The sequence below is a fragment of the Xenopus laevis genome, chromosome 3L (genome assembly GCF_017654675.1).
Source record: "Xenopus laevis strain J_2021 chromosome 3L, Xenopus_laevis_v10.1, whole genome shotgun sequence".
NCBI classification, from domain to species: domain Eukaryota; kingdom Metazoa; phylum Chordata; class Amphibia; order Anura; family Pipidae; genus Xenopus; species Xenopus laevis.
This window is the reverse complement of record NC_054375.1, coordinates 45333986-45344683: the sequence shown is the minus strand read 5'-3', so window position 1 is coordinate 45344683 and position 10698 is coordinate 45333986. Positions and strand designations below refer to the sequence as shown.

General features: G+C 39.1%; 5 non-coding genes across 5 annotated transcripts; all 5 read left to right on the top strand.

The window, feature by feature from the left end:
- Positions 1-452: 452 nt before the first annotated feature.
- trnag-ccc lies at positions 453-523 on the top strand. The gene has a single exon. It is a non-coding gene; the product is annotated as a tRNA-Gly (tRNA).
- A 1439-nt stretch (positions 524-1962) lies between these two features.
- trnag-ccc lies at positions 1963-2033 on the top strand. Its single transcript has one exon. It is a non-coding gene; the product is annotated as a tRNA-Gly (tRNA).
- A 460-nt stretch (positions 2034-2493) lies between these two features.
- Positions 2494-2564, top strand: trnag-ccc. Its single transcript has one exon. It is a non-coding gene; the product is annotated as a tRNA-Gly (tRNA).
- A 1248-nt stretch (positions 2565-3812) lies between these two features.
- trnag-ccc lies at positions 3813-3883 on the top strand. The gene has a single exon. It is a non-coding gene; the product is annotated as a tRNA-Gly (tRNA).
- Positions 3884-6916: 3033 nt separating this feature from the next.
- On the top strand, positions 6917-6987 carry trnag-ccc. Its single transcript has one exon. It is a non-coding gene; the product is annotated as a tRNA-Gly (tRNA).
- The last annotated feature ends 3711 nt before the right edge of the window (positions 6988-10698 follow it).

Sequence of the window (10698 nt, the reverse complement as noted above, 5' to 3'; positions counted from 1 at the left end):
TAACTTATAAGGGGGCCCCTGCCGCCAATGTTTGTTTTGTTTTTTTACATTTTTTTTTGTTGGGGCCCCAAGTTTTTTTTTACTTATAAGGGGACCCCTGCCACCAATGTTTTTTTTAAAAAAAAATTTTTTTTTTTTTTTTTGGGGCCCCAATTTTTTATAAGGGGGCCCTGACCATCAATAGCTTTTTACAACTTGTGTGGGGGGGTTACTTTTTTAGCGCTGATGTCTGTGTGGTCTTTTAACTGCGATGTGGAGTGGGCGGGATATGGGGTGGAGCTTGGTCGTCAGTGTGGGCGGGGCCCAGGGGGCCCCAAAAATTTTGTTGTACAGGGCCCCGTGATTTCTAATGGCGGCCCTGAATATACCTATTAGTTCCTCCAATTCAATGGAAATGAGTAAACACAGTTGATTTATTTCTAAAGCAATCCTTCTATAGCTTTCCTGCATCTGCGCCAGTGGTGTAGGGGTATCATGCAAGATTCCCATTCTTGCGACCCGGGTTCAAGTCCCGGCTGGCGCATTTAATTTAAGCAATGCTACTTCACGAGTTGATCCTGAATAATTTATTAAAAAAAAACCAAATTGCAAATTATAATCGAATCATCCAAATCCTTGTTATACTTCTACCATGAATATTTAAAACATGCTGTAACATAGCTGGTGGAAAACACTCCTATCAGATCCAACCTGGCGCACATCTGTTTGTTTAAGCTTTGCAATGTCATTTAGGATGACACTGAATAAGTAGCTGATAAAATCTAACTTGCGCTGGCTATAATGAAAAGTCGCCTGTGGCATGGCACACGTTGCCTCACCAGGAAACTTCGGGCGACTTTGGAATACGAAGCGCTGTATGTGCCATGCCACAGGCGACTTTTCAGTGTTCTATTATTTGAGAATCTATCTTCTACAAATGTACATGTTTGTGGGCTAAATTTTATTCATATGTAAATGTTATACTAATAAGTCTATGAAGCAGGTTGGGGGGGGGAATAAAACTCCAATGGATGATATCATTCAGTTGGACAGCCTGACTGGTGGAAAAATGTCCCATCAATCAAACTCATTACTCATACAATTTACATCTATATTCTAGATCAGTGATCCCCAACCAGCAGCTCGTGAGCAACATGTTGCTCCCCAACACCTTGAATGTTGCTCCCAGCGGGCCTCAAAGCAGATGCTTATTTTTGAATTTCAGGCTTGGAGGCAAGTTTTGGTTGTATAACAAACAGATGTACTGCCAAATGGAGCCCCCTGTAGGCTGCCAGTCTACATAGGGGCTACCAATAGCCAATCATAGCCCTTATTTGGCACTACCGGAAACATTTTACATGCTAGTGTTGCTCCCCAACATCTGAATGTTGCTCACGGGTGAAAAAGGTTGGGGACCCCTGTTCTAGGTGGTCAACAACAAATGGGCTTAAAACAATTACCCATTGTAAGAATAGAAGGGACATTGCTGTGCTGTAGTAACAGACTGGAGGGGAGACCTACTGATACGCAGACACAGCACTGAAAATTCAGAGACAAAAGGCAGGGTTTCCAGTGGGAGTATCAGGAATTAAGGGAACCAAAGCACTCTACTTGTTCCTTTAATATACTATACTATACTGTTAGGATTGTGTCCCATACAGATGTGCCATAGTTTGAGTCTTGGCGAATAATAAATTCACTTTTTTTTGTTTTGACATAGAATAATTTGCTGCAAAAAGTAACTGCTATAGAACAAACTAACTATAGACAGAGTTATCCAAAGCCATGTAATACAAGGAAAGCAAGGGGGAACTCACAGGTGTTCTTGTAGGAGTATCAGGAACTGTTATGATTTTGTGCCTAGCACTTTGGAAAAGTAAACCCATTACAGATGTAATGTAATAGCTATTATTTTCTCTTATTCAATGAGTACACTCAGCTGCTTTCTTTCTAATGCAATGCTTCTCAGTGCTGCTTTAAACTGCACCAGTGGTGTAGGGGTATCATGCAAGATTCCCATTCTTGCGACCCGGGTTCAAGTCCCGGCTGGTGCATAAGTCTTAAAAACTTTAGGTTGACATTGAATGAGCTGCAGAAAAAGTCATAATACTAAATACTAAGTCATAACGATAGGCAGAGTTATAAATTCTTATGGTAGAAGTAGGACATGGATTTGGATAACAACCTAATCAAATCTGGTGGAAAAAATATTCAGTCCATTACTCATACAAATTCCATATATATTCTAATTTGTCAAAAACAAGTGGGTGGAAAAAACAGAACCCAAAGCAAAGCTGAAATTCCATTGTAATAATCAATTAAACAACAGTGCCAAAGAAAGAGAGTGCAGGGGAGACCTACTACTACAGAGACACCACACTGAAAAGTCAGAGAGGAAATAATCTTGGCAGGTTGGAAGAAAAAAAACCAACCGTCTCTACTTGGTTCCTTTAATTTCTGGTAATATTTTGATTTTGTGCATAGTACTTTTTAAGAAGCATTATAGCAACAGATGCGCCAGTGGTGTAGGGGTATCATGCAAGATTCCCATTCTTGTGACCCGGGTTCAAGTCCCGGCTGGCGCAGAACATTTAATTTAAACTATGCTACGTCTTTGGGTTGACATTGAATGAGCTGCATAAAAAAAACGTAGTCATAACTTTAGGCAGAGTTATAAATACTTATGGTAGAAGTACAACATGGATTTGGATAAAAACCTTATCAAATCTGGTGGAAAAATATCCAACCCATTACTCATTGCTACTTCAATGGGTTGATTCTGAATAATTTGTTTAAAAAGAAACTAATTGCTAACTATGGACAAAGTCATCCACATCCATGTTATACAAGGGACCAAAGAGGAACTCACAGAAGATGGTGGGTAGTGCTCACAGGACTATAACCAAGGCTGGTTTTTCAGATATTCCAGTCTTTAATACAATAAAGAAAATACTTCTCTCCAAGTTATTAGCTTGTCCTTTGAGATCAGTGCCCACAGCCACTGCTTTAGGACACCCGGGAGGGCAACCCCAGGCTGTAAATGTCGCAGTAAGCCCTTCTTCCAGTCTTCTATATGTTCCTTACAATTGTTGGCTACATTGCTTTAAAATCACCCATATCCTGCCTTATTTAAATCTCCTGCAGCTTGTCCCTGTGAGTTTGTTTTGCAATTTCAAAGCACAATATATAGTGAATAAAGTACCCCCTCTTGTAAAATATAAGGATATTATTAGTTACCAAGGAGTTCCACAACCATATAAAAGCAGAAGGCCTAAGGAAAAGCGTTTTCTTACAGGTCAAGGAACTCCGAGGTGACATCTTATATCCTCATACTTCGCAACAGAGGGTACTTTATTTATTATAATATACAAGTTTCAGTGAGTTGTATGACACTAAGATTATAAGCAATAACATCACTAAGCACCAGTTATATAATATATAGTGAATAAAGTACCCCGAAGGCCGAGTGTTTTTATACAGGTCATGGAACTCTGAGGTAACTTCTAATATCCTCATATTTTGCAACTGGGGGTACTTTATTTATTATAATACACATGTTTTAGGGAGTCATGTGACAGAAATTACATCAGAACTCACCGTTTATAACTGATGACATCAGAACTCACCGTTTATAAGGATATAATTTACATGATATTCATGGCTTTTGTGTATTATATTGATATAATTTACAGGATTTTCGTGTCTCTATATATATATATATATTTATATACACACACACACAAACATACCTATTAGTTCCTGTTATTCAATAGAAAGGAGTAAACACAGTTGCTTTCTTTCTAAAGCAGTCCTTCTATAGTGATTTTGCATCTGCGCTAGTGGTGTAGGGGTATCATGCAAGATTCCCATTCTTGCGACCCGGGTTCAAGTCCCGGCTGGCGCATTAGTTTTAATTTAAGCAATGCTACTTTAAACTGAATAATTTGTTTAAAAAGAAACTAATTGCTAATTATAATCAGAGTCATCGAAATCCATTTTATACTTGGATATATAGAACACTACTTGAATATTTAGAACAAGCTGTAACATAGCTGGTGGAAAATGTATAATTTAGGTATAATTTAGTTGGTCAAAATGAGGTTGGTCTGATAACTGGTAGAAAAAAACTCATATAAGATTCAACCTATTACTCACGCAATTTACATGCATATTCTAGTTGGTCAAAAAGAGGTTGGTCTGGTGCCAAATATTTATGGGAAAGATGGTTGGCTAAGTGGACAGGGCAACCCTACGGCATAGGTAAAAATCTGGCAGGTGTGTAAGTACAAACAAAAGGAGTTTAAAATATCTTTTGTCATATTCAAACAATACCTACTGCTTCCTGAAGCCTGGCCAACAGAAATGTATAAACCTGTCCAATTGCTGAACTGACCCATATCCATGATACAAAGATATCTATTTGGGATCATCTGCATGACATGAACTCACTAAAAAATAATACAAAACATTTTTCATACAACCTAATTGGTATGTGTATGTCCAGAATTAATTTGTTAGCTCATTATGAAGCCCCCACCTCCACTTGTTTTCACACCTACACTGCAAGGGAGAGGGGAGTTGTCCAATCCATTTGTATGTTAATTATGGCCATTCAACCCCACCCTGATCAGGTTTCTGATCCCATGTAGTGATTTATTTTTCAAGTAAACAAGCTCAATTCAGTGTCCTATTATTTGAGTATCTTCTACACGTTATCACTACACATGTTATTTCCTGGTCATCCCCTGGCAGCATAATAAACATACACTTATGTTCCCGCACTGTCAGTCAGTAAAAGAAAACGCCCACCAACCTCTACTCATACCTGTCTTTTGTTTTCTTCTGTCAGTAGAACTTCCGGTGGTGCCACTCACCGAAGTTCTGGGTCAGATTACCGGGTGCAGTTCTTTTTACAGCTCTCTCCACTTCAAGAAAGCAGCGGAATTTTGCCTGTAAGCAGCCGTGGATATTTCTAGGCTGCCAGCAAGTAGCATGTCATATAATGTGGCTGCTCGGAGAGGCTTTGGTTTCGAACATGGTACGCAGATACAGCTTCTAAGAATACACTTTGTAGACTACCTTACGAGGGAGGGCGTCTGTTTGGTAAATCACTTGATGACAAAATATGAAAGTCCTCGGGAGGGAAGAGCACCTTTTTGCCATAGACCAAGCATCCTCAAGAGTTCTCTAGGAGGCAGTCTGATAAATATTCATCCAGACGAAAGAGGAAGCCAAGGCTTATAGGCCTGGGAGAAAATATAGATCATCTTGGCGTTTTGGACTGACTGTTTTTTTCGTGTCACAGCTGGTGCATTAGTCTTAGTTTAAACTATGCTACTCCTTTCGGTTGACATTGAATGAGCTGCAGAAAAAAAACAAAGCAATATAGGTAGAGTTATATAGTGAATAAAGTACCCCCTATTGTAAAATATAAGGATATTATAAGTCACAGAGGAGTCCCATGACCATTACATACTGTAAAATAACTGGTGGACTACGAGGGGGAGCCGGACTTGTATCTGTGGGCCCAGCACCTGGAGAAACTGAAACCCAGAGGTACCACATGCTGATTACAAGATGTCCTGACCTTTTATTTAGCTATGGCCTGATAACTTTCTCCTTCTTCTTTTCCCCTCTTCCTCCTCTCTTCCCTATCATAACCCTCACTCATCCCAATTTAAACCCCCCAAATTTTATGTTGATGCTGCGATATGAGGATGCCGATCAGACCCAATTATATGAATACTACTAATACTACTAATCCTTGTTACATTTGTCAACATTACTCTTTTCTTTGAAAATTGAAAATAAATACAAATTTTAAATAATAAAAAAAAAAAAATAACTGGTGGAAAAAAACTTCTAACAAATCCAACCCATTATTCCCATAAGAAACAATATACAACAATAAAGAAATAGTTAGCCCTTTAGAGTAACTCCCTCCTGCTGTTCTCTTTCAGTCTCTCAACTGTGTAAAAAATGTCCCAAAAAAGAAGAAAAAAATATATATTCCAAAGAAAAAATATATATGTTTTCTTGTAGAAAAGCGCCTAAAGCAAACGGAGAGAGAAAAGAAACAACAGCATAATATGGTGTAGTATTTTCAATTTGTTAGAACACCCTGTGGTGAAAAAATATTTTTTTTTCCCTTTAAAGAGACCTTCCTTTTCCGTCCCAAAGTGTGTACAAGCAAAATTGGTGTTTTGCAGACGGCTGCAAAATAATAATAACCCATAGGAAACCTACAATTTCATTGTAAGAATCAGGCACCAAAGTAGAGGGCCACTGATATTGTGTGTTCCTGTGAGTTTGTTTTGCAATTTTAAAGCACAGTATATAGTGAATAAAGTACCTCCTCTTGTAAAATATAAGGATATTATAAGTTACCAAGGAGTTCCACAACCATATCATGTGGACTAAGGCAGAGTGTTTTCCTACAGGTCATGGAACGCTGAGGTGACTCCTAAAATCCTCATGTTTTGCAACAGGGGGCCCTTTATTTATTATAATATACAAGCTTCAGTGAGTCGTGTGACAGAAATTACATCACTAAACTCAGATTATAACCACTGACATCACAAAGCGCCATTTATAAGGATTTAATTTACAGGATGTTCATGTCTCTAGAGTATTATATATATATATATATATATATATATATTTTTTTTTTTTTTTGTTTTTGTTTTTTTTTTTTTTGTTTGTAATCTCCTGATGAAGATCCCTGTGTGGGATCGAAACGTTGAGTGGAATAAATACACGAATATTTTGCATCAAAAAACTTCCTGTGAGTGTCGCTTTCTTCTGCAAATATATATATATATATATATATATATATATATATATATACACACACCTATTAGTTCCTCTTATTCAATGGAAATGAGTATACACAAATGCTTTCTTTCTAATGCAATCCTTCTACAGGTTTCTTGCATCTGCGCTAGTGGTGTAGGGGTATCATGCAAGATTCCCATTCTTGCGACCCAGGTTCAAGTCCCGGCTGGCGCATTTAATTTAAGCAAGGCTACTTCAATGGGTTGACCTGAATAATTTGTTTAAAAAAACTAATCGCTAATTATAATCAGTCATCCAAATCCATGTTATACCATGAATATTTTTGAAGTTGAAGTTCTGAAGCCACGAAAAGACCCAAAGCCAAAGTTGAAGTTCTGAAGCCGTGAAAAGACCCAAGGCTACGAAAGAAGCTGAAGTTGAAGACGTGAAGCTGCGAAAGGATCCAAAGTTGAAGTCCTGAAACCAAAAGTTCAGTTCTACTGAACACCAATGTTTTTTGTTTTTTTTTAATTCTATTAAACCCCTGGCCACCAATCTATTATTTAATACTCTATAGGCCCCTGCCACCAATGTTTTTTTTTAAAAACATTCTCTTGGCCCTCGGACCAATGGTTGTTTTAACTTATGGGGGGGGGGCCCTGACTACCAATGATTTTTAAAAAACTTTTATGGGGGGCCCTGATGCCACAGTTTTTTTTAAACTTATGAACTTATCAACTTGTGGGGGGTTTACAGTTTTTAGAGCTGATGTCTGTGTGGTCTTTAAACTGTGGTGTGGCCAGGATCTGGGGTGGAGCTAAGGTTGCCACCTTTTCTGGAAAAAAATACCGGCCTTCCTATATATTTATCTTTTTTCCCTATTAATAACATTGGGATCGACCATAAAATACCGGCCAGTTGGCAACCCTAGGTGGAGCTTGCGGGCTGGGGTGGAAGGGGCCCAGAAAATGTTCTTGTACGGAGCCCCGTGATTTTTAATGGCTGTCCTGACTACACTGCCTTTCTCTGTTACCTTATTTCCGTTGCATGCGATTTGTCGTATGTGTTTTGTCACAGCGCGTCGGATTACGCCGAAAACGTCCGTGTAGTCCAATCCTAATTCCAATCGAAGAATCAGTTTTAAAAAACAATGTTTTCATGTAAGAATAACTTTAGAAGAAAAAAAACCAGTGCTAAAGTGACACACTAGAGGGGAGAACTACTATAATTACAGACACTGGAAAGTCAGAGGGAAAATGTTCTAGGCAGGTGTTCCAGTAGGGATTTCTGATCCCCTACATTCTAGTTAAAAAGGTGGGTTTAAAAAAATAACCCATAACAAACCTGTGATGACACGGCAAAGGTAAACTAACAGATGTGCGCCAGCCGGGACTTGAACCCAGGTCATAAGAATGGGAATTTTGCATGATACCCCTACAACACTGGTGCATCTGTGTGGTGATGTGTCCTTCGAAGGTATGAAACATAATATCAGTGGCTGTCTACCTGGTTTCTTTAATTCCTGATACTCCCACTGAAAAACCTGCCTAGAAAATGTAATGTCTGACTTTGCCACTATACTAATAGATCTCCCCTCCAGTCTGTCCCTTTGGCACTGTTTTTTAAAACATTTTACAATGGAATTATAGCTGTTGCTCTAAATGGCCTCAAAGCAGGGGCTTATTTTTGAATTCCAACTAGTGTTGCCACCCGGCCAGTATTTTACCGGCCTAGCCGATAAAACAACAGCCAAGGCCGGGGCGGTATTACAAATTTACCGGCAATGAAGCTGCCGGTAAATTTGTAATACATCTAAAAAAAAGCCCGTGGCCTGCCCCCAGCCTGCTCCAAACTCCCCTTTTTTCCTGGGCTTCTTGCCAAATGTGTGCGTTTGGCTCCGCCCCATTGCTCATGCAATTTCCATGTATATTGTAGTTGTTCAGAAACAAGCGGGTTTAAAAAAATAACTCATAGCAAACCTATAATTTAATGTAAGAATAACCAGAAAAAAATAAAAACATTGCTGAAGGAACACACGAGGCGAAACCTACTACAAATACAGAACACTTAAAAGTCAGAGGGAAATGTTCTAGGCAGGTGTTCCAGTAAGGGTATCAGAATTAAAGGAGCAAAGGCCCTCTCATTGGTTCCTTTAATTCCTTATACCATACTGATTTTGTGTCTAGTGCTTTGAAATAAATCAACTGGTGACTGATGTGACAGTGGTGTAGGGGTATCATGCAAGCTTCACATTATTGTGACCTGACGCATAGATGCGGAGTCAACCTAATCCATGTTGTACTACCATAAATATTTATAACATGTTGCAATAAAGCTATATAAACTTGCATCACATCCAACCCATTACTCACAATTTCCATGTAAATTCTAGTTGATCAAAAAAGGTGGGTTTAAAAAAATAACAATCCATTGCAAGCCACTGATATTATGTTTCATATTTTGGAAGAACTCAAAGCCACACAGATGTGCCAATGGTTTATGGGTATCATGCAAGATTCCCATTCTTGAGACCCAGGTTCAAGTCCCGGCTGGTGCATGTAAGTTGGTTTAAGCTTTGCTGTTGTCATCAGGTCTGATGCTGAATAATTGCTGAAAAAAACTTCTACTGTTAACATCTATAACATATAGCAACATATATTCTAGTTGGTCAAAAACAGGCAGGTTTAAAAAAATAAAAGTTAGTAAACCTAACCTTTTATGTTAGAATAAAAAAAAAAAACAGTGCTAAAGGGGCACACTAGAGGGGAGACCTACTACAAATACATACACTGGAAAGTCAGAGGGAAAATGTTCTAGGCAGGTGTTCCAATAGGGGTTTAGGGAACTAAAGAATCCAAGGCCCTCTAATTGGTTTCTTTAATTCCTGATACAATACTGACATTGTGTCTATTGCTTTGGAATAAATCAGCTGCTAATGGATACAACAGTGGTGTAGGGGTATCATGCAAGTTTCCCATTCTTGTGCTATGGATTATTTTTTGAAACCTGCCGAATGTTTTTTTCTACCATCTATATTGCAACATGTTATAAATATTTCTCGTAGAAGTTTTTTTAAGCAACTATTCAGTATCAAGCTTGATGACATAGCAAAGCTAAAACTAAGCAATGACCAGCTGGGACTTGAACACAGGTCACAAGAATGGGAATTTTGCATGATACCCCTACACCACTGGTGCAGATAGGTGGGATTTCTTTGAAGGTATGACACCAGATCATCCACTCCAGAATCTGGTCACATCTTGGATACATTTAACACTAGTACTGGAGCTACAGAATGTACCTAACCCTCAATACTAGCCCGTGACCTTAGTGAATAAAGCTGGCCATAGACGCAAAGATCCGATCGTACGAATCGAGGATTTGTACGATTTTCGGACCGTGTATGAAGAGTCCCAACGGCGGAGATCGTCATTTGGTCGATCGGACAGGTTAAAAAATTTCTGTTGGCTGTCGATAATATCTCTGCATGTATTGCCGAACGTGCCATTTTCAATGGGAGACGGTCAATAGTTTTTGTCGGACATAACTTTCGTACGATTGCTGTCAGGGGCAGAACATCGGCTGTTCTGTTCTTTTGTACTTTATTTGATCGGAATGGTTAGTGGCAGGTCGGGAGATGGTGAAGTCCGATCATTCGAGGATTTGAACGACTGGATCTTTGCATCTATGACCATTTTAGGCCTTGGCACTGATTAGCATCTAGTCCCACAGTTTACTGGTAGCAGCTCACACCTGTGTTGACACCACTCCACGCATACCAGAGATCAGCAGATGGTGTGCAAGGACACACCAGGATCAAAGCACACTACAGCACAAGCACACCTAGAGACCCAAACCTGCTACAACACTCAACTACTGGTCCCAACCAGCAATGGTGTATGTAACCACTCGCACACAAGCCAGCCACCATGTACTCAACCCCTA